This window comes from Streptopelia decaocto (genome assembly GCF_964273445.1).
Source record: "Streptopelia decaocto genome assembly, chromosome: 14".
Lineage (NCBI taxonomy): Eukaryota > Metazoa > Chordata > Aves > Columbiformes > Columbidae > Streptopelia > Streptopelia decaocto.
In genome coordinates, this window is record NC_138669.1 from 4,318,040 (window position 1) to 4,340,069 (window position 22,030).

Here is a 22,030-nt window from a genome sequence, read left to right on the forward strand (position 1 = left end):
CAACTTTAGTTAAAAATGCAATCAAAGCAGCTCCAGCCGCCGCAGCTCTCCTGCTGGGGCTCTGATATTAATGCCACCTGAGAACACAGATTGCAAATTTAACTGGAAGTGAATCACAGTGCAAATTCACTGGGAAGAAAAAAAAAATTAATCAAGTGTATTGTTTGTCCATTTCATTTCCATGGAACAGTTGCATAACCACATGTTCAGAGCATGTTTTATTCACTGTTCACCTTCTGGAATGCACTAATACTTTAATACAGCACTAATATATAATAGAATGGATAATTCACCGATTTCTCTGTCATTGAAGTAAGCGAGGCTGTTTTTAATGGATAGGGTAAATTAATGGCAGAAAAATTAATCCATTAAAAACCAGCCTTACAACAGAGCTCAGTGTAACACCACTGCAAATGTCTCAGATCAATTTATACAGCCATAACTTTGTTTCCTATGTATTATTTTATGATGAACTGGAGCAAAGAGACATTAGCTGAATGGAATAGCTATTTGGCAGCCAGGAAGACAAAGGGATTGCACTTAAATTCCTTGTTCCCATTTAATTTCTACCTCCTAATTTAACCGTGAGGTACCAGAGTAGGCAGGTCAAGTGACCTGTGCACCTAAACCTGCCACTGTTGTTGGAAATGGGAGGAAAAACTGACCTAAAGCAGAGTCTAACCAATTCAGTCCCAGAAGAAATTAATGCAGGAAGGACAAGCAGCCCAGAGGCTCCTTTGGGCAGGTGGGATCCCAGCCCAGCATGTGGCCGGGGGTACATTTGTCTCGTATCTAAAGCATCAGGAACCGACCCTGGGGATGATGTGTGTTTAGTGACATGACAGCAGAGCTGCGATTTAAACTACCCCCAGTGATTCAGAAAAGAATAATAGCGGAGGAAGATGGAAACTGTGAAATCTGGGGGTCCCAATCTAAGAAAGTAACACAGCATTTCTGCTGGAGACAGCCAAAGAGCTCCAATGGTGCTTTGAGCGTCCCCCTCTCCTTCCCATCCCCATCGGCAGGTCCAGGTAGACGTCACCAACCCTCCGCAGAACGGCTTTGCCTCCGCTGAGGAAAACAATGCCGAGACCGGTCAAAGTGAGCTTAGCAATTTCAGAAAATGTACTTCTGCAGAGATTAACAAAGGGAGGTTTCGAAATCTGCACTGCTGAGTCTGAACTTTCAGCTTTTTCCAGCTTGGCTGGATATAACTGGTTTGGTTTTAAATGTTTCAGTGAATTAATGAGTTAGGTTGTTAATGCAAAACATTCACTCCGCGCAGCGCCAAGGTCCCCAGTTAGAAGATTCATTTTTGCGACCTTTTGCAAACCTCGCATAGAAACAACCACCAGAAAACCAGCAGCACACAGCTGGGCACAGCAGCTCCGGTCCCACCGCCCAGCCACGGGGACATGGGACAGTCGCCCATCCCTGCACCCATCTCCGGGGTGCTCAATGTTCACACGGGGAACAACGCTCCACATGGACACGGCTGCGTACTCTGCTGTGGGCTCCGGTGTTGGATGCAGCTCTGCCAAAGAGTAAATACTCAGCTTAAAAAATAAATAAATTAAAGAAAAATAAAAAATCAACACCGAAATAGAAGCAAAATAACAGTTTTCTCAACACTTTCAGTGCCTGCTAGGCAGGCAGACACACTCCCCAGGTCAGGGACAAAGTTGATGTTTCTGTCTCATACGAAGCCAAGCACAATATTGGCATTTTAAATAATAGCGGTTTGTTTTTAAGCTGAAACTGTGTGGGCCCTGGCTGATAGCATAATGGGGGTGGGGGGGGGGAGAAAATCAAAGGAGGGAAAAAAAGTTGATGTTTGAGAGTTTTTGTCTCTCCCCTTTAGGCTCTACCTCCAGCCAGGCCCAGGAGATGCACACCTGTCTGGTCCACAGATGACTTCCCAACTCCCCACTGGTAATTAGCAAGTAAACACCACTAAATAAAATCCCTGTGGCCAGTACCAATGAGTGGGTGCTCTCTGCAGCACCCAGATCCAAGGGCTGATCCACCTGCCCCCTTCCCACCGTCAAACACCCCAGAAGTAAACCCCGCCGCATTTTGCAGCAGGGTCCCTGCAGCACAGCAGACGGCCAGTGGGGTGTCAGCACACTGGCCTGGACTGGGTGCATCTATCTGGGTGCTGGAGACTCTGCACTCTCCAGAGCCAGCTGGGAAGGGGCAAGGGCTCACTCCCCAGCCAGACGCTGCCCCGCACCACCTCCCATCTGGGTTTCATCTCCATAGATTTGGAGTCACAGGGTAACGAAGTGTGGGGAAAGAGCACACAGCAGCATCGCCACTGGGTTTTGAGAACACAGTCCCCTGCCAGGAACAGGGCAGTTATCACTATTCCATCTGGGGACACACTACCTGGAAGGGTGCATTCCAGCAACCCGGCAAAGACCTCTTCAGGCTACATCCCTGTGGTTCAACAGGGACAGACACAGAGTGAATAGCTCACGTCTCCAGAGCAAATCCCAGCTTTGCAGGTATGGATTTAGATGCACTGGCACAGTTCTCTAACAGGGAAAGCAAGATCTGGCAGGGTTGAGCTCCTCTGTTCCCGCTCTGTGTCTGTGTGTCCTGCACCCTCCCTGGGTATCTTTGCAAAGCCTGCGGATGGAAGGGAAGTCGTGGGATGGGATTGTCTCCAGCAGTCTAAAAATGCCAGCAGCAGAGCATCACCCAGGCTCCCAGCAAGCGCTGAGCACCTCCACACCGTGCCCTCGCCTGGGACACCTGCACCCGAGCCTGCTCTGTCACCCAGAACAAGGTGGTGACAATTCTTTTGGGGTTTCACCCCGTACTGGACTGCAAGCTCCCACAAATGACCAGTTAATGAGATTTTCCCCCTCCAGAGCAGATCACTACCACACTGTGACTGCAGGTGTTCGAAACTCAGGTGTTCTCAACAAGAACAGGGAAAGCAACCAGCAACAAAATAACTGAAACCTGAGAGAGGCCACGCAGGCAAAAAAAAGCCTCTTTGCATCTTATTATTTCGCACTGCACAAATGTACAAACACACGCACAAATTTCAGCAGTTTTGACCTTCAAGCAGCATCACATAGTCAACATTTGTACTAAGGAACAATTTCTCTTTATGTTGACTGGTCAGGGTGCTGTGGAGCTTAAGCCTGGCTTTGAAAACGCGGGTACACTCTAAAGGCAGTGGAAGCCGGTTGACCAAACAATCGTATTCATTCTCCGTTACTTGGCAGGCCTAGAGTAGAAAAGCATCTTTTCCATTTAGGCTAGTTAAACAGAGCTATTCATTAAAAATTCGCCCTTCTACAAACTGCTGTACTTCTCCATTTAAAATCTGCCTTTAAGAGAAGACCTCTCTCCTCTGCACCACAAAGCTCCTCGTGGCCCTGTTTCAAGTCGTCACCCATTTATGAGCTGTGTTTTGGGATTGCTCTCGTGCTTCCATAACAGCAGCAACTCGCCTTTGCTGCCGTTACCTGGGTAGAGCTGGCTTGCTGCCTTCGTGCTCAGGGACTAACAGTCATTATCTCCGCTTTTTTCTTTTTCAGACAAGCGCAAACCCAAGCAAGATGGAAGGCTAGAAAGGGGTGGCTGAAACCGAACGCGATTAGAGTATAAAAATAGGTCACTAGGATAATATAACCTTTAGACTATTGGCAATGTGCCCCCCTTAGAGACAAGCCCGAGTGCTATATTTCAGGAAAATGTCAGGAATTAAAAAAAAAAAAAAATGCAACGCACATCAAAACAAAACCACTGATGGTCCCTCGGAGCTTTGCGTGCTTCTGTTTGAACATCACTAACATTAATTCACTCACTCCTTTTCCTCTGCCCTCATTCATTTGATTGAGCACAAAATAAGTGTTATGCAATCATATCATTAACATCTTCCAAAAAAAAAATCTTTTGGCATCGAGGTTTCATTACAGATTTGCTCTGAGTTACACTATTTTAGCAGGGTTCACAGTCCCAGCATCCCAGGGACCCACCTCCACAGCTTCAATCCTCGCATTTTGTCCATGTTGCAAAACATTCCTGGCGTTCCCACAAAGGAAAAGCTCCAGCAGACAGATAATCATCTCTCGACAGAGCCAGCTCCGAGGTTAACACTACCAGCAGGGGACACCAGGCAGCATTCATGGAGCTCCATGAAGTCCCTCAGCTCATCGGTATCTGGGTCTCCCATCACCTCGCATTCATCTGGCGAATACCAGTGGGTCGGTCTGTGCCTGAACAGGACAGCATGAGAACACCAGTCATGTTTATAAATGTACAGAGCTCCAATTTCAGCCCCTTGTGCTTTCTCTAGGGTGTCTGTGATTGCAGCTCAGTCAGAGGCACCTCAAACAGCCTCACACGGGTCAGTAATGTTCTGCCACCCCGAGTCCAGACTCGCTGCACACCTTGCGATCCCAAACTTAGAGCTTATTATCAAGCATCACCCTTTAGGCAGGGCAAGGGCAGCTTTAGCACATGCAGCCCTATAGAATGCATATGAAAAGGAGTAGGCTACACCTAAAATTTACTTGCATTTTTATTTCTGAAATTGCTGAACTGGCTCCAACCCAAAAAACTATTGGGGAGCTCAGAGTAAAGACTCCCAGTTCCCAAAGCAAAATGAGAACCAGAGTCAGATTTTGGTCCATGTTACGTTGCAGACAAGGGTACTGGAGTCTTTTAAATCAGCAGGAAACACTCGGCCAAGCTGGCGAGGCGTTCACCCCCATGGCAGGAGCCCACGGAGCGCGGAGCCCGCCGCGCCCCCAGCGCCGCTGCAGCTGCACGGGCCCATTTTGGGGGAAGCCTCCGAGCCCGTGTTCCTGAAGCACTTCAGCTCACAACCCCACCTGCAGGTTTGCACATCCACCTCCATATGGCCTCCTATTTTGGGGCCATCACCCCATATTCAGGCACCACAACTCCAGATGCTAGCACCAAATGTGTTGTTAAAAGCAAGCCAGTATCAGCTTTTATAGCAGCACCAAAATTATTACGCTGTAAAAACGCAAACCCAAAAACCTGCTAGAGGGTCACGCTGTTTTCTCACTGAGCATCCAAATCCCTTATGCAATGAAGAAACACTTGCTGAAGACAGGCTGATCACCAATTACCAACCAGACACGTAAGGGACAGACCTGCAGCAGTTCCAGGGAAATAAAGAGTGTCCAGAGCTTTAAAACAAGATGTGGGTGGAAAGGACTAAACCAAGCTACTAAACAGCACCAGACAGCAAGCACAGGGTGCCGGAGCCCGTCTGCAGCACAGGCTGAAGGCAACTAGAGTGCTGCAGCCCTTCCCAGCTGAGCATTTTTGGATTACTTCAGCCACCGTGCCCTTTTGCAATATGCTAGCTTTGAATGCTGCGTTACGTTCTGGCTCAGCATCAGCTCCCATTCCCCCACTTACAGCTGCTATAACCAAAAAGACAACTGCAAAATACTCCATCTGAAAGCAAGGAAACGGGGTTTTGGCAGAGCAGGATTGTGGATTTTTTAATTTCTTTTTCTCCCCCGTGGATCCTGCTTCAGTGTCGTCCTTGCAGACCTTGAGTGCAGCCGATGGCTTTTGCAGCGTACTGGGTCCGCTGGTTTATGGCAATGTTTTTCTGCTCACTGAACTGGCTCATTCTTTTAGCAGAACAAACTGTTCCACGTTGAGGCAGGAGTTGGCTGTGTTTTAACAAAGGATTTTTCCCTTCTGACAGTGTTTTGCAAAAGACCCAAAAAAAGGAGTTTGGAGCCAAGTTACAAAAGGTCAGGAGAGGCGAGTCAAGCACTGGGTGTAGTTCCTGTATGTCACAGCCAGGCAAGGAAATGGGTGGGGAGAAGAGGAATGGCATTTCAAGCTGCAATAATACGTATAAAGTGATATTCACGAGGAATGGGCTTTTGAATGAGGATGGCAAGTATGCAGTCACTATAATTTTTGCTTTACAAGAGCAGGCTTGTTAGGTAGGCTGAGGTCTCCGCAATCATTTATCCACGTGAAGTATACATCTGAGAGAGTTCAAGTAGCACTAGTAGCAAGAAAAAGGCAGTTTTATTTGCTTCCCCTCCCCAAGCTGATTTCAAGGAGCTACCATTCTCTCATCTCCCATCAGCCAAATGAATATTCAAGAGGCTTTTGCCAAGCAAACACCAGTCACTCACCAGCATAATGCTGGGGGATAGGAATACTGAGCTGAGACCTGCATGGGATGGACACCTTGTGTCCCCAGCTCTGCTCTAGCATCCCAACTGTTTTTAATGTGGGGCACGGTTCTTCCGCAGAGGTTTGCTGGTGCCATGGCCGCTCTGCCTGCTCCTCTGCTGGCCACGCAGAGGACAACACTGCTCAAGCAGAGCTGCTGCAGGGGATGAGCATCCACTTGGAGACATCAACACCAGGCTGTACAGGGCTCTGAGCAACCTGATCTGGGTGAAGATGTCCCTGCCCATGGCAGGGGCTGGACTAGATGAGCATTGAAGGTCCCTTCCAACTCAAACCATTCTATGATTCTATGAGTGTGAAGAAGGATCCAGAACACAACTCTCCCAAAGGAGCTGACAACAGAACTTTCCCAAAGACCGGGACCACAGATGTTTCTGGTGTTGGATGGACAGGTTTCTGGTGAGGCCCCACTCCGCGTTCAGCAGCAGCAGCTGGCATGGCCAGGGCCTTTCTGTGCTGTGCAAGAAAGGCAAACCAAGAGGACCAACTCAGACCTCTCAGATATTGGAAAAAGGGGAGCCAAGGGGATCTGCAACAGTTGACAGTATGTCATGCCTAACGCTCAAGCTTTTCCAGGCCTTGGAGGATCCCTGAATATAAAGAAACCACCCATCACTGGAACACAGCCACTTTTGTGGCTGGAAGGGGCAGATGTTCGGCTCCATACAACAATGCAACACAACAGTTGAGACTGTAAGTGAAGAATGCTGCATCCACTTAAAACTGAAGAGGGAAATTAGGGACACCGTTTAATTCTAGAACTACCACTCAGTCCTGATGCTCAGGGTTCACATACCTACCACGCAAGAGTGGCACGGGGTTTTTCTTCCATTGCCTTAAATAGGCAATACCCTGGCCTAAAGTGTTGAACCACCAGAACTTCAGAAGCTTATGGTCAGACTGGCAAGTGTTCAACTTCTTCCATTGGAACACCATTTTCCAAAAAAGTCCAGCTGCTTTTTAGTACCTACATAAGGCACAGGCTTCCAGAAGTCGCCACTTTTCACTAGTTCCTGCTGGCACAGAGCAAGGCAGATCGTTAAGATCATTAAGCAAACCCTTTGCTGAGATATTCATGGTGAGAAGCGAACCTCCAGAAGCTCTCCTGACACCAGGTGCTCCACCACTCTGTTGCCCAGAAGAGCAGATACGGAGAACTACATCGTTCCTACCACCAAACCCTCATCTACTGACCTCTAAGATCTCACAGAGGACAACCTTCTCCCTTGCTCTGAAATACCATTTCTTTTAGGATTGATAGTAAGAGAAAAATAGGTTTTGGATTTCATTTAAGATCACCGTGGGCCAGATCCAGGCATCCGAATCGCACACCTGCCAGCCAAACACAATCCTCGTCATCTGCTCTCTGGTTTGAAAACTGAATTTGTTCAAAACCATTAGTCAAGCCACCCTGGACAGTACACAGAGATACAGAACAAAGTCCAAGGGTTATTTGTGATATGAACTGTGCCTGTCAGGACTCTTCCTCCAGCTGTTCAGTGACACTTGGAATGGATCATCATTACTGGAGAGTCAATTATTTTTTTAGCTGAAAACTCACCATTCTCTGTAGGTCAGCTGTGAGCTGAAAGCATCCCAGTTATTTACTGCTGGAAGCTAAAGGAATTTCCTTACTCTCAAAAGACAGACATTTAACATTAGTTTCAAGTACAGTTGTGATAAACAAATCATGTTCTCCTCCTCTCCCTCTCCTGTTTCTTTGTTTTTTAAATAGCGCCTGCTGGCCTAATCAGCCTTTTTCCTCAGCTGCCCTCTGCAACGCCAGGATGCAGAACTACAGACATCTTCTGAGAGAAAACAGCAAAGCCAGATCCCGCTTTCAGGGCTCTCCCTTTGACACCTGATTCCCCAATTTTTGAACACCATTTAAAAAAGAGGAATCACTGTGTGTTTGGCTTTTGTTTTCCCTTTCCCAGGAAGAGCAGAATGTCGGGAGTTGGGTTATTACGTTCCCACGGGGGACACGGGCTCAGGATTTCATCTCTGTGCCGATGGGCAGCAGAGCCTCTCGCCGGCTGGAAGAGGAGCTCACCAGCCCTGGAAACAGCTTTTGGCAGAAAACAGGAAGAAAAAAGGTGTTTTTCAATGGTATGGTGGCCCAAGGAAAGAGTTGCGCTTTTCAGACTTGGGTCTCCTGTAAGCCTTTATTCAAAATATTGATGTACTCTTTAATTTGTGGATGGCAAAGGCTCGATACGAGATCAGTTTTAAAAATTTCGGCATGCTGGGAGAATTGTTTCCTTGCCATGCGTGAGTCTGCCCATGAACTGCCAGCAATTACCAACCCTCCGCTCTGTATTCAAAGCTCTATACAGTGGAGTTGATTATTTTTAAGCCTTTCAAACATCAATGCAGGGAACTTAAGAGAGCTATTTGGAAGATTAAGATGCAAACACCACCATATTATTCAATTTAGCTCCAACGCTGAACACTTATTTCTGTAAAGAGTCACAGCTAATACTACATTTCCAACTGCCAAGAGAGACAAATACAGCTTTAAGGCACATTGCAGCGTGGTCTTGTAAACCAAATTTAGGAAATAAGAACATGGAAATTACTATCATTATGCAAATACTGCCCAATTACCGCCAAGTCATACCAAACCTATCTTCAGGTCTTGCCCATAGGCTTCAAAAATGCACCTGCACAAGTTACAGCCCGAGGAAATCCCCACTCGCTGTGTATCTCCAGCAGCGGTATTCAGTGAGTCTTATAAATACTTGTTATGTTATGTGTTTGTGCGAGTGCAGAGAGGTTTGCGGCCACCTCCCCGGTGTCTTATTTCACAGATTTTGCAGGTGCCACAGAAAAATCTAACAGCTCCAGCTGGGAGGGACCGCTGGGGACATCTGGGCCACCTCCACTCCCAGCAAAGAGCTTCCACCAATTCTTCACCAGGCAGGCGAAGCTGGATATTGGTACCAACCTCCTGTTTCCTATAAACTTCTGCTGCATGGGTACAGAACAGCTTGGGTGATTTACAGAGACCATTGAGTAATATTTCTTTCAAAAATCCAGATGAATTGCTCAAAAAAAAAAAAAAGAAAGAAGCAAAAACACCCAACCCATAAATGTGGACAGGTTCCAGGACGTTTTGCCCCTTCCTCTGACAACAGCAAATACAGTTTACTAATAGCTGCTTATTGCCCAAATCAGACACGCAGAGAGGTGACATAAAGGGAGGAAAAAAGGGAAAGGATTTGTGCCTGTTTTCTCTCACTGTGTTGGTTAAAGAAGAACCAACTGCTACATTTTGCCCTTGTGAAATCATCCCACCCTTTGCAAACAATGGTGTGAGTTAGACTGGACTGGGTGCAGGACTAGCAGGATGGGAACAACATCCTTCCATGGGAATACAGGAATAACCAGGGAATGAAATTAAATAAGAGTAAAAAATAAAATCAGTTTGCCTATTTGAAGGCTCTCATTTCATTAGAGCTGATTTAACTTGAAGCCTTCGGAGAAAAGCTGTCTTTCAGGAATCTCAAATTTTGCAGCCCTTTGACTGAAGGTGGAAAAGTTCTCATTGCAAAGTGTACCACAGGTAACAGAAATATTCCTGATTTACACCACCAAAAGCATCATAGTCTATGTTATAAGCTCAGAGAAACAGAAATCAAGACTTCTCCCTCCTTTTTCAGCAAGAAATAAAGGGTGGTCTCATTACACCAGTCATAAGCATCCATCATCATTAGGTATACAGTATACAGTATTAACTCTGCTTAACATAACTAAGAAACCAGCAGGATAAACTAAACTGCAGCAGGAGTCAGCGCAGGGGACCGTAATGTAAAAATAACATTTATGCTGTGTCAGCAGGCAGGCTGCGAATACAGGGGCGGGGATGACCGGCTGGCTCGGGGGCTTGGTAACGGCACGATGGAGCCTTTCATTCCTAGGGCAGCTGTCCAAGCCGTAGCCACGTTAGCAGAACACGGTTCTCCAGGCACCTGCTTCCTTCCTTGGGCTGAGAGAGAGCAGACTTGGAACCACCTCAATGATATTGCACCAAAATGACAGCTCAGGACAGCACGAACTCCCTCCATCCACAAACCCATAATCACCTGCTGGTAAAAGATGAAGGGAATGGATGTCGGTGGTGTCAGGGGAGCACAGCGAAGTGTTCACAGTCTGCAGGACTCATCTCCAATCTGGTCAGGAGCAGACAAGGCAGCATCACTGTGAAACTCTGCAAGGGTGACGCTCTTAAGATCAATCACACGAATCCTTGCATCAAGCTGCTTATCCAAGTCGCCAGGGTCAGGCAGAGCAGCCAAAGGAGAAGGTTCATCAAGGGAACTTTCCCTGGACGGATGCTGTAAAACTGTGCGAACCTTCCAGTGACAGCTGAGGAAGTGCTTGGCAGCACTGCCCATAGCACTGAAGAGCCACACAGCACCCAAAATTCAGGACCAGCTGTTCCTATCTGTACCCTTCATCCTCTCCCCTCTTCTAAAATCAGGCACAAGTCTCATCACCACCTGACAAGTGCTGGTGAGTGGGGAAAACCTGCTGGTGAAGAAGATACCCTCACCTTTTGGGCTACATGAGTTGCCATCCTGAGCAAGGTCCCATGGGACTGCAGCTCCTTGCTGGCCAAGTCTTCTCATAGGAGGATAATTCAAGTTACAGTGAGCAAAACACCACTTGCCATCCCCCAGAGCATACAGGTGTTCTGAAACCATTCACCAGGGATCATCTATGTTAGGAAATTGCTGCCAGCCTCCTCCCCGTTGCCTGGCATCTTCTCATCCCTCCCCTTCCGCTACCAGCAGCTATTTCCATGGTATTTTAGATTCTCCCCAAGGGGACACTTGCTGAGCTTCTCCCCAGAGCATTTCCTTTTAGGATCCTCCAAGAGATGACTCTGAAGTTTCCCAGAAGCCACACATCTGTGTGATCTTCCATACACACACCAGCCTGGAGCTCACCCTCCCCAATGCACAACATGGTTGGAATGATTAAAAGACCCACAATTGAGGGAAAAGCCTGAAGATACCACATCCTCTATATTAACAACTTGATTTCCGCCCTTTTACCAGTGTCAAGCTTGCTGTTCAAGACACAGTTTTATCCTGGGAGGGTTCCCAGCTACAAGCAGAGCCCAAGGGAACAGCTGGCACATCTACCTCAAGTCTGAGGTTTACAACCAAGTCTAGAAGAACTGCCAACGTGTTATCCTGGCCTGGAGAACAGGTGCTGCCAGCTGCCCAGCCTCACAGCATCCCACCCGCCACCTCTTTAAATAACTCAAGATACACTGAAGAGGAACGGGTTTGGGGTTTTGGTTTTGTTTTTTCCCAACTGATGGGCCATGCCTCTTGCATAGGTGACAAAAACTTCATACAACAGATATTCACACCCAAGATGAAAGAGCTGGCCCCAATTTACACTCCGCTGCTAAGCTGTTTTGACGTGCTCCTCAACAGCCTGCACAAGCCATTGAACCTGAATCACCAGAGGGAAATACAGATATCTGTATTTTCATTATTTCTGGAGACTAAGGTATTCCCCAGGAGCATTTTTACACACCCACAAGCACGACGAGGCCTGATTTTCTGCCACATCTCGGAAATGCTCCTTTCCACCTACTCAACCACAGCATCCCACAGTGGCTGGAGCTCGGTTGCTGACACGGCACAGGGTCCCAGGCCAGCAGCTCTCCCAGGTCCAGCCCTGCAACATGAGGCTCCTCCAGACGCGGCAGAGAGGAAACAACCTGCCCGAGGTACGTCTGCACGCTGCCGTGGGGAGCAGCCCCACGCGCCAGCACCTTCATTCACAAAGCCACCACCTCCCCATGCCACCCGCCCGGGTTTGAAGCAGAAAGGCAGCACAGGAGCGAACGCAGAGGAATACATCAAAGGAAAACATCATGCAGAGGCCAAAGGTGCACCAGAAACCTGGTCCACCCAAACTGGCCATCGACTTAAAGCTCCAGGCAGAACCGAAAGCAATGCTAAGGGAGGTTTCACCACTCGAGGAGCCTTCGCCTTGCTAGTGCATGTCTGTAGTTATGCAGGGAGCCCCAGAATCTCACAGAGCAAGAGCTCTGGCACCTATAAAACCATTTAAAATGGATCATCCTGGTCTATTTTCTCCAGAAGAACAGAAGAAAGGTCCATAAGGTGGTCACGCTTCCTCCTCCATCTGGGCTTTTCACACTCCGGCTGTGGTCGAGGGCAGGGGACTACCTGCCACTGCCACCGCTCCTGGCTGGAAGGGAAATGCTGTCACCAAAAGGGAAATGAGGCACAGAGCAATTTTAAATAACTTGCCCAAGGTCACAGGAAGCTTATAGCAAAGCAAGTAATTGAACCCAGGACATGTGAGTCCCCAGTCTAGTTATTTCTCAGAGAACTTTTAATGGGGCACCTTTAGTCCGAAATCCTCCCAAGTTTGCATACAAAACACTGCCAAGAGATTATGCTGAATCGTGTTGGCACAGAGAGTTATTACGAGTTTCCCTTCCAGCCCAACACGCTCAAAGGGTTATTTTGGAAATAAAATGAAATAAAACTTGCAGACAACTCCCCAAACGCGGCAGACAGCTGAACCACCAAAGTGCTTGTAAGGCTGCAGATGAAGCTGGGAGATATGGAGGTGTTTTTCCTCCCCAGTTAATCATGTTGTTTTGAAGGGTGGGCTCCAGTGAGTAAGAGCTTACTGGTTCCTGAGTTCCACCTTGGATTTGCATCTTCATTCATAAACACCTCTGGATGAAGCAGAATATTGCAGCCTTAGCACTCAAATCCTTCCCAGAAACAGATGCAATTCTTAATAGACAATCAAACCACATCCGTGGACATCTACAGTGCTCAGATAATTCTCAGTTGATGACAAATAGTGAAAGTGTTGGGCAACAGGTTTGGAAAGGGCCACGCAGGATGGAATTCGCCTTTCAGGCAACACAATGGAGGCTGCACGGGGGGGAGGCAAAACAGTCACTGCGGGTCTAGCCAAGAAGTTTATACAGGGCTTAAGCATCCAGTGGCCTCATCTTTCTGCATACAAGCAATTTAATTTGTCAAACTGATACTGTATACATGCCCTGAGGAGATAGGTCAGTAAGAAGTAAGAGTAGGACAGGAGTAATGAGGGAAGGAGATCAAGGGCATCAAGAAAACAGCATCTGGGCTGCAAGCTGTGAAAATTTTACAGCTACACATATCGACTGGGGAGATATGAAAATGAAAAGCGAGGCAAACCACTGTGGTCAGATCCCAGAACAGCTTCACAGTTCTGTGCTCAGGGCTACGGCCACCTGCTTGGGGAGCAATGAGTGATATTCGGTGCTGACCCCCAACCATCACCTCCCTGGGGCGCACCGAACCCCATCGGCTCAACAGGAACGGAGAAGAAAAAGAAATAAGAGAGAAGTTTGCCTCTGTTACAGGAACAGAAAAGAAAAAAAGCACCACCAAATTAACGGGATAAAGGACAATTCTCTTCTGCAAAGCCTTTGAGTGGGGAATTCTTTACCTTGCGCTCTGAGCGGGATGAAGCCCTCAGCCTCTGCTCAGCAGAAGCACCTCCAGTAGGTTATTAGCAACAAGACCCAACGAGCAGCTGTGGGCCTCCAGATCCACGGGCCCTAAACACAGGGCTGAAGAGGCGTGACATCAACTAGGTCAAAAATTCGCTTGCTTTGAAATCCTACTCCTGCTTATTTATGTTCCAGGAGCACCCAGAGGCCTCAGCCAAGCCAACATCTGCCCTACAAAGTACGTTTGCAAATGTAATGGCCACCTCCACATAGAGCTCTCACCCTGTGCCCAGGAGCAAGCAGCTCAGAGTTTTATAGTAGAAATAATAAATAATAGCGAGGTTTTGAGGAGAGGAGGTGCAGTAGCGGGCGGACAGGCTATAGGAGAGCTCCTGTATGAGTACTGGGAGCAAAGCCACCAGACAGACATCATGGACACTGGTGTCCCTGGGGCTTTCCCAGTGCTCCAGAGCAGAGCTCAGCTCCCAGCAGCCAAAACACCCTGGTGAAAATGGTGCGTGCGGAGCAGGACCGTGCTCTGCAAATCCCCGCAAGGATGTGGGAAAGGTTGTTAACCTAACAGACAGGTTTCAGATTGATTCATAGGAAGGATGAAGTCAAGAGGTAAAAATAACATTTCCAACACACCAGTGACATACTGAGCCCTTAATCCAACAGCCTCTTTACAGGCCAAGAGCATTCCTTGCTGCTCTTACCTTCGTCTGTAAGGTCCGAGTCAACAGAGGTTTTGGAGGAACCTGTTTGATGGCAACAGGCAGCCCTGGGAACAGCTGAGCCTGAGAACTGGGCTTTGCAGAAGTTGAACAACTGAAGGGAGAGCTAAGCACAGCTCAATAGACTCTGCTCCACAGTCCATGCGCTGAAAGCTGAAAACTCAAAGCATTTCCTCCCTGCATGCATTAAATTCCCATTTTCCTATTTCAAAGTCTTCCACTTGCTTCAGCATCCAGATATGCACTTCCCAAATGCACTGCTAGGAATAGGGTGTCGTAAACAAAGTTTTACAAAAAAGGAAGGTTAACACACAACATATTTTTCCCATTACTTCAATACATCCTGCAAGCTCTGCAAGCCTGGTAAAAAAAGAGTCTATTTAAAAATCTAGGGTGGGGAAGAATTAGCTCACCAAAACCATAAACAGATTTGCTTTGCACTTTCAGTCCAAGAGAAAAACAAGACAGGCTATGTGCATATTGATTCACACAATAGCACAATCATTTTAAAAACAAATGAACTGTGAGGGAGAGACACCAGAGGAGGGTGGGGGGAAAGAAGTGGAGAGAAAGGGGCCAAGTCCTGGAGCAAAGATCCCGAGTTTGGTTCTCAAAGCTCGCTCAGAAGACATTGGAAAGTCTCCGTGTGCCAGCGCAGGACCGCGAGCGCACAGGGAGGATGACACATGTTGCTACAATGCCACGATCCGTCTCTGGGTGCAAGCCCTTGAGTAATAAACGACATTATTTTCTGCCGATGTAACACAAAGGAATCCTTCTCACTTACCCAGTGACCTCCCGCACAAAGCATCCAAACGCATTATTACTATCTTTCAGTGGCAAACACCAATACGAAGGGATGTAAAATGTCATTCCCTTCTCCCTTCTCTCCCTCCCTTGACTCTGCTTACCAAGGCAGAGCGAAACAACAAAAACTTTACCCTCTTCCTTCTGCCGAATTCTCCATCTATAACGGTAAAACAACCCAGAGAGTAACAACGTTCGCTGCATTTGCAAAATTACTGTCGTAAGGTATCTGAGGAGCCACAGAACGGAGGCAGCTCCCAGGACAGCTCTCGGGGGGCGGAGGTGCCCGCGGATCCCAGCACATGCCGTGCGACAGCAGGATTCATTGGTTTATTCCTACCAGCTTAACAGACTGGATTTAGCCTGCAGAACTGGAAGTGTGTCAGGAAAGCTACAGCAAACAGCATCAGTCCAGTTGTTGTGCTCCCGACGCTGATTATTTAATGAAGTCTAGAAACAAGCAGTCTCCAGGCGTGGCGCAAGCCGGGCAGAAATCACTCTAGGGTTTGAAAATCCCCATTTCCATGGGGACACTGTCATTTATCACACAGCCATGAGCCGGGTGAATGAATTCCCTGCCAATCTGCTCTCTGATGGTCAACCATAGAGCTTTGTTTCTTACAAATAAAATGGCTTTGCTCTGGTATGAGACCCAAATTTCTTCTTTAAAAACCTGGGACAGCGTAACGGAAAACCAGAGTGTTATTCCCAAGCACACTTCTTACATCCACAGAAGCCAAAGGGAAAATGCATCACTCCTGATCCCTCATCCACACCACGGGACAGATAAACATTTATTAAGTTATATGGATTCTTATAGTGGGAGGGGAATAAATCAGTGGTCTAGCACAAAGGTAGAAGAGCACCAGCCAGGAGAAGAGGACAAACACACAGGACATCTGGACTCTGTCCTGTCCAAGGTGTGACATTCAGAAGCAAAAAATTGTCCTCTTCTCAGAGAATCCTGGGAACAAAACCCATGATCCAAACCGAGCACGTGGGACAGCCAGGCTCAAAGGTTAACACAGAAAACCATTGCATGACCACTTATTTCACCCACTGGTGCCCGTGCAGCCTTCATAGGAGAATCCTGCAACACGCTGAAATACGTCACATTGCTCTGCCCAGGCTACACGGGACAGAAAGGCGCAGGGGCACGTCAGAGCGCGGGGTGGTGGCCGTGACCCACCTGCTCCAGGGTCCCCGTCCTCTCGCTGTCCAGCTCCTCCTCCCCGCTCGCGCGCATCTTCAAAGTGTCGGGATTCAGGGCTGGAAGAGAAGATGTTACACCAAAAATTACTGCTGCACCACCGAGGGAGGAGGCGACCCTTGACAATAAAACACCGGTCAGTTTAAGGGGTCTCCCAGCTCACCCCCCTGTGCTCCCACAGTATGTTGTCACCGAAGCATCCCAAAATACACAGCTTTGATTTTTTTATCTGTTGTGGTTTTTTTTCCTCCACTCAATCATCGTTTAGCAGAAGTTAACCAAGAGCACTCAGCCGCACGGCTCTCAACCCAGCAAAAGCAAAAACCTCTGTGTTCCAGCGTGCAGAAAGGGGGGACGCTGCTCCCCGGCTCCCAGCGGCCACGCACGGGCTCGCGTCGTTAACAGGACTGGAAACCTCAATGACCGAGAACATATTTAGAGAAGCAACCACAGCACCCGTCCGACACCGTCACGGCTATATATAACCTGCGGCTTTGCTTTACACTGTGGGCTTCCTCTCTCCCCTTCATTTTCCTCTTCTGCCATCCAGTCCCCGTTCCCTCGTTCCGGGAGAAGCAGCAGAGCCAGCTCGATGTATTTCATAATTCCTAAACTTAACCATCTAAAGCATCTAACCAGCCAAGTGGATTTCTGGGATTAAGTTCAGACAGAGGGGGGGAAAACAGGATGCTGAAAAACAGAGAGTCACTCTGAATAAAAGGTGAGCCAGAGCTTGTAATGAGCATGAAAAATAGGAGAACTATGTTGTGATTCTTGAGTAAAGGAAAATTTACGGCCGTTAGCTGGTCCAGCGGCAGGTTCTCCTCCCCAGCAACACGTCCCCAGTGTCCCTGCGCTGCAGCCAGCGCGTCTGCGCAGCCTCAACGTCCCTGCCAAAGCTGCCCCGCTGCTCAGGTCGGACCCTGCTCATTCACTTGGCACACAACCAACGCGTTTCTTTGATTAAAATAAATAAGTGAATAAGCGATTCACCAATGAAGTCGCGCAGATGCACTAGGGCTTGGGAAGGTGCTCCCTGACCCCATCCAAAATCCCGCAGAGAAGCAGCTTCCACAGACCCAGCCCCAGCAGGAGTTAGAAAAGAGAAAAGGCAAAGGAACTGTGCAAATGTTGAAGGATGTATAAAGGTTTTCCCTCTCTAAGCACTCTGGGGTCCCCATGTCCCTGCTGCAAAGCCACACTTGGGCAGAGCCCCCCCCAGACCCACAGTGATGTTTATTTGCTGTGTGTTATTTGCTGTATGTTATTTTCCTGATTTAATTCACAGGAAATGCAAAGCGAGCACAAAACTGGGGGAAAATTCATCCCCGAGTCTGGCAAATCACAAGAGTCTGGAAAGCAAGAAAAATGCTTTAAATGCCTGCTAGATTCCACAGCTTTTTCTTTTTTCCTTGCTTTTAGTTTTTTCCACCCTGAAAATTAAGGGAAAGCTTATTCTGAACCAACTGGGTTTCAACACACTTGGAAAGCTCCCAGTGTTGAATGCTGGGACCTTGACATAACAGGTGACAACCTTTTCTCCGCCAGAAAAAGTTCAACATACATTAAGAAACAAATATTAGACTGCTGATGGAGTGGGTTTTTATTCCAGCAGTTTGTGTACATGTCCTGTACCGACTTGCACAACCATGCAGTCTCCAAACAAAGTGATAACAGCACAGCTCCTGCTGCTTATCTGCCATTCCTCCTTCGCTATCATTTCTGCTCCTCTCCCTTTAATACACGTGATCTCTCTGCTACAGTAGGTTTAATATCATTCACACGCTCCTTTAGGGATTCAACATATGCCTAAGACTTCAACAAACAAGATTGGGTGATCCTTGGAGTACCTAAATTAAGAACAGTGACCTTGATCACAGCGGTCTGAGCAGCTTCATGCTTCCTGAAATTAAAGACGGTTTAAATAGAAACTTAAGCTGGAGGCAGAGAAAAATCTGAGTTTCCCAAAAGCTTGTTCTGAAATACAGAGCAAAACCTCCTGCTGATTTGGCACCATGAGCCACTGTTACCCCGGCAGCTCCTCTTTGATTTGCCTGAAGCTGCTGCTTCAAGTGAAATAATGCAGGAGAGAGCTGGGGGCAAAGGGACACGGGTTGGGGTTTCCTCTGAGCAGCATGTTCAGTTCAGTTGCTTATCACCGAAATGGGAACAGCAACAACCAAGGCGTGCTTGCTTTCCTAATTTATTTCAGATATTAAAATCCGATAGCGACAATACAATCAGGTCCTTCTGCCTCAGGGATTTCCACTGTCTGCCAGAGCCATTGATCATCAGCATTAACATCCCGCTGCCTCCTTCCCAAGTCTTACGTTTGCTCACGTTTGACTGAGCAGCTCAAAACCTGCAAACTGTTCAAGAATGGAGAATATATTCCCCAAATATCAGACCTGACACAGAGAATAAGTCATCTTATGTACCTGGGGGTTTAAAACCATAACACCTGAGCCAGCTGGGACAGAGGGCTCGTGACAAGAACACCAGGCTCCTGGCAGCATCCCTGTGCTGGGACTGAACACACAGCATCTATACATTTAACAGTCAAAAGTACTGCAAAGCTTCAAGACTAGAGATTGTTCTGTTTTCCTTTTCTCCTGCCTAGAGATTATTCTGTTTTCCTTTCACCTGGCAACCCCATCTCAGATTTATTTCTTTTGTTAAACAGCTGTTCGCCCCCTCCTTGCTCTCCTTGCAGAGCAAAGCCTGGTTCTAACCTGGTACTCGCACAAGCAGACAAGGCAGCCCCAAGCCCAGCTCTTGCCTGACAGTCCCCAAAGAGGATGCTCTGGGGGATGCTTCACCTTTTCTTCGCAAGACCTGGCTTTGGCAGAGATGGGCACCTTCCTGTGGTGCTCAAATGGACCTTCCTGTGGTCCATGGGGCCATCTGCCCCAAAAGCCAAGAACACCGTGAGGTTTCCTCACCGTGCTGCTCTGTGTCCCAACACACACAACCAAACGCGCCTTTTGGTTCCCCTCAATGCGCGCCGCGGTCCAGTTCACCACAGTTATGATTTAGCAGCTCTCACGGACGGCCTTGATGAAAGATGGTTGTTATATCCAGCAAGGAGCAAAAAGCTTATTTATACCTGGAGACCAGAGCTGATTTCTGAGGATCTAACAAACAAGGTGATGTGCAGCGCCGGAGGAAAAACTTTCTTACCTGGCCTGAGATTTTGCACCTTGTTTGTGAATCAATAGATCAATAGCACAGATCTGCTCCCTGCTCTTGAGTATAAAACAGTGTCCCCTATAGGAAAAAAAAATAAAGAGGTTCTCATTGCCAACCTACAATTAAAGGACTTACAAGTTACCATTTAGGATCTCTAAAGTGGCTGTTTCTATTTTCCCAGCCTGTACTGATATTTTTGTAAAGAGAAACAGCTACACTAAAGGCAACACCACTCACATCCCTTCTCTTTCTCTTCCAACTCAAGTGAACCGGTGTCCTGGAAAGGCTGTATCATCAAGAGAGGCAAGTCATCCAATTTAACATCCATAACATTCAATTTTAGACTCAAAAGAGCATAAAATATTTCTAGCCAACATCTGCTTTTGTAGGGAGGCATGCAAACTTATATTATCTTTAGTCACTACAATCTTTTTAAGTGCCTGAAAATGTAAGCCCCAGAACACCATTTGTCATCTCTTGCTTATTTTAGACTGGAAACAGCCCTTCCTGGCTCCATGGCAGTGCTGTGGGAGCACAGGGAGCTACCGACACAGCTCCCACTCCAGAAGAATAAACTGCACCAGCATCGCGCAAGAATGACCATCGAAAAATACTAGAAAGACATTTCCAAGCCATTTTCATCTGCCAACAACCGATGCTCCAGAAGCTCTTCAGACTATCAAATCTGTTTGTTACTTTTAAGAAAAGTATTGCTCCATATTTAATCTGAAGTTTTTTTCCTCTACAATTTTACGGCCGTACTTCTTTTCCTATCCACCGCGAACACAGAAGATACATTTTCTCCCTCCTCTCTTATCCAGAGCCAAACGACTCAGGTCTGTTCAAACCAGTGGTTTCTAGATCTCCAGTAAATCTTGTTACAACCCCCTGGGTCTCCTCCAGCAACCTCTTTTCTCCTGCCAGAAGCAGGAGGGGACACCTTCCCCAGCCTTCTGCCCTACGCACCCATCTACTCCCAGATTTTATTTTCGGGTGAGGAGAGATGAGTTTTATGCTCGATCTCCAAGAACGTACGAGCAGATAGAGACGTGATCCAGTTCACATCCACCTTAGTCTTTTTTTCCATTACAAGGGGAAGGAATTATGGAATTATTCCCATTAAGCTAAAAATTCCTATTGCGGAGTTTTAAGAATTTGAAATCCTGTTCAGGCTGCATTTAAAACAAGGGGTGCATGCAGCAAACTATAGTCAGCGTCACGCTCCAAGAAAAGGAAACAACAGAGCAGACTCCCATTCCTCTTGGTTTTTGTTTCTCTGCTCTGAGAACCACAGGGGACACAAATATCTACATTTTACTATATATTATATGACAGCAGAAATCATCGCTTTGTTAGATGTTCCATACAAAGCCCGATCATCTGTGTGACTACCCAGCTGGGCTGAAGCAGAAGAGCCCCGGTTTCCCTTTGGGATGGAAATCCCCAGCCCGTGGCACCCCTCGGGATGCGGGAGCCGCGGCTCCGCTCGGCGCTGCCTGAGCGTTTGGCACCACCAGCTCCATCCCACTGCGAGCTGGGATGTTCCGGGATGGGAAGCTCTGTCCGTCCCCTGGGATCACAGTATCACAGTATGTTTGGGAGTGGAAGGGACCTCAAAAGATCATCTAGTCCAATCCCCCTGCTGGAGCAGGAACGCCCAGGTGAGGTCGCACAGGAACATGTCCAGGCGGGTTCTGAATGTCTCCAGAGAAGGAGACTCCACAACCCCCCTGGGCAGCCTGTTCCAGTGTCTGTCACCCTTACTGAGAAGAAGTTTCTTATCAAATTTAAGTGGAACCTCTCGTGTTCCAGCTTGATCCCATTACCCCTTGTCCTATCATTGTTTGCCACCGAGAAGAGCCTGGCTCCATCCTCATGGCACTCACCCTTCATATATTTATAAACATTAATAAGGTCCCCCCTCAGTCTCCTCTTCTCCAAACTAAAGAGACCCAGCTCCCTCAGCCTTTCTTCATAAGGGAGGTGCTCCACTCCCTTAATCATCTTCGTTGCCCTACGCTGGACCCTCTCCAGCAGTTCCCTGTCCTTCTTGAACTGAGGGGCCCAGACTGGACACAATATTCCAGATGTGGTCTCACCAGGGCGGAGCAGAGGGGAAGGAGGACCTCTCTCGATCTACTAACCACCCCCCTTCTAATCCACCCCAGGATGCCATTGGCCTTCCTGGCCACAAGGGCACAGTGCTGGCATCCCCTTTCCATGCTGAATAACGTATCTAAACATCCAACACGTTCAAAAACATATCTGAACAGTTCTTCTGCCGGTATCTACAGCCTCTTCCAGCTGTGATTACTGGCCCTGCTCACAGTTTGTGGGAAGGAGGTGACAACCAAAGCAAAAATAACT

At 47.7% G+C, this 22,030-nt stretch overlaps 1 protein-coding gene across 3 annotated transcripts in view; it reads right to left on the bottom strand.

The window, feature by feature from the left end:
* ZHX3 (zinc fingers and homeoboxes 3) overlaps positions 1-22,030 on the bottom strand; it is a 41,212-nt gene that overhangs the window by 7,887 nt on the left and 11,295 nt on the right. For 2 of the 3 annotated variants that reach the window (XM_082065224.1, XM_082065223.1), the window contains exon 2: positions 16,454-16,533. The gene's annotated coding sequence lies outside the window, so the exon portion shown is untranslated. Of the gene's footprint in view, positions 1-16,453; positions 16,629-22,030 lie in introns of those variants that run through there. The other variant, XM_082065225.1, reaches the window with a different exon arrangement.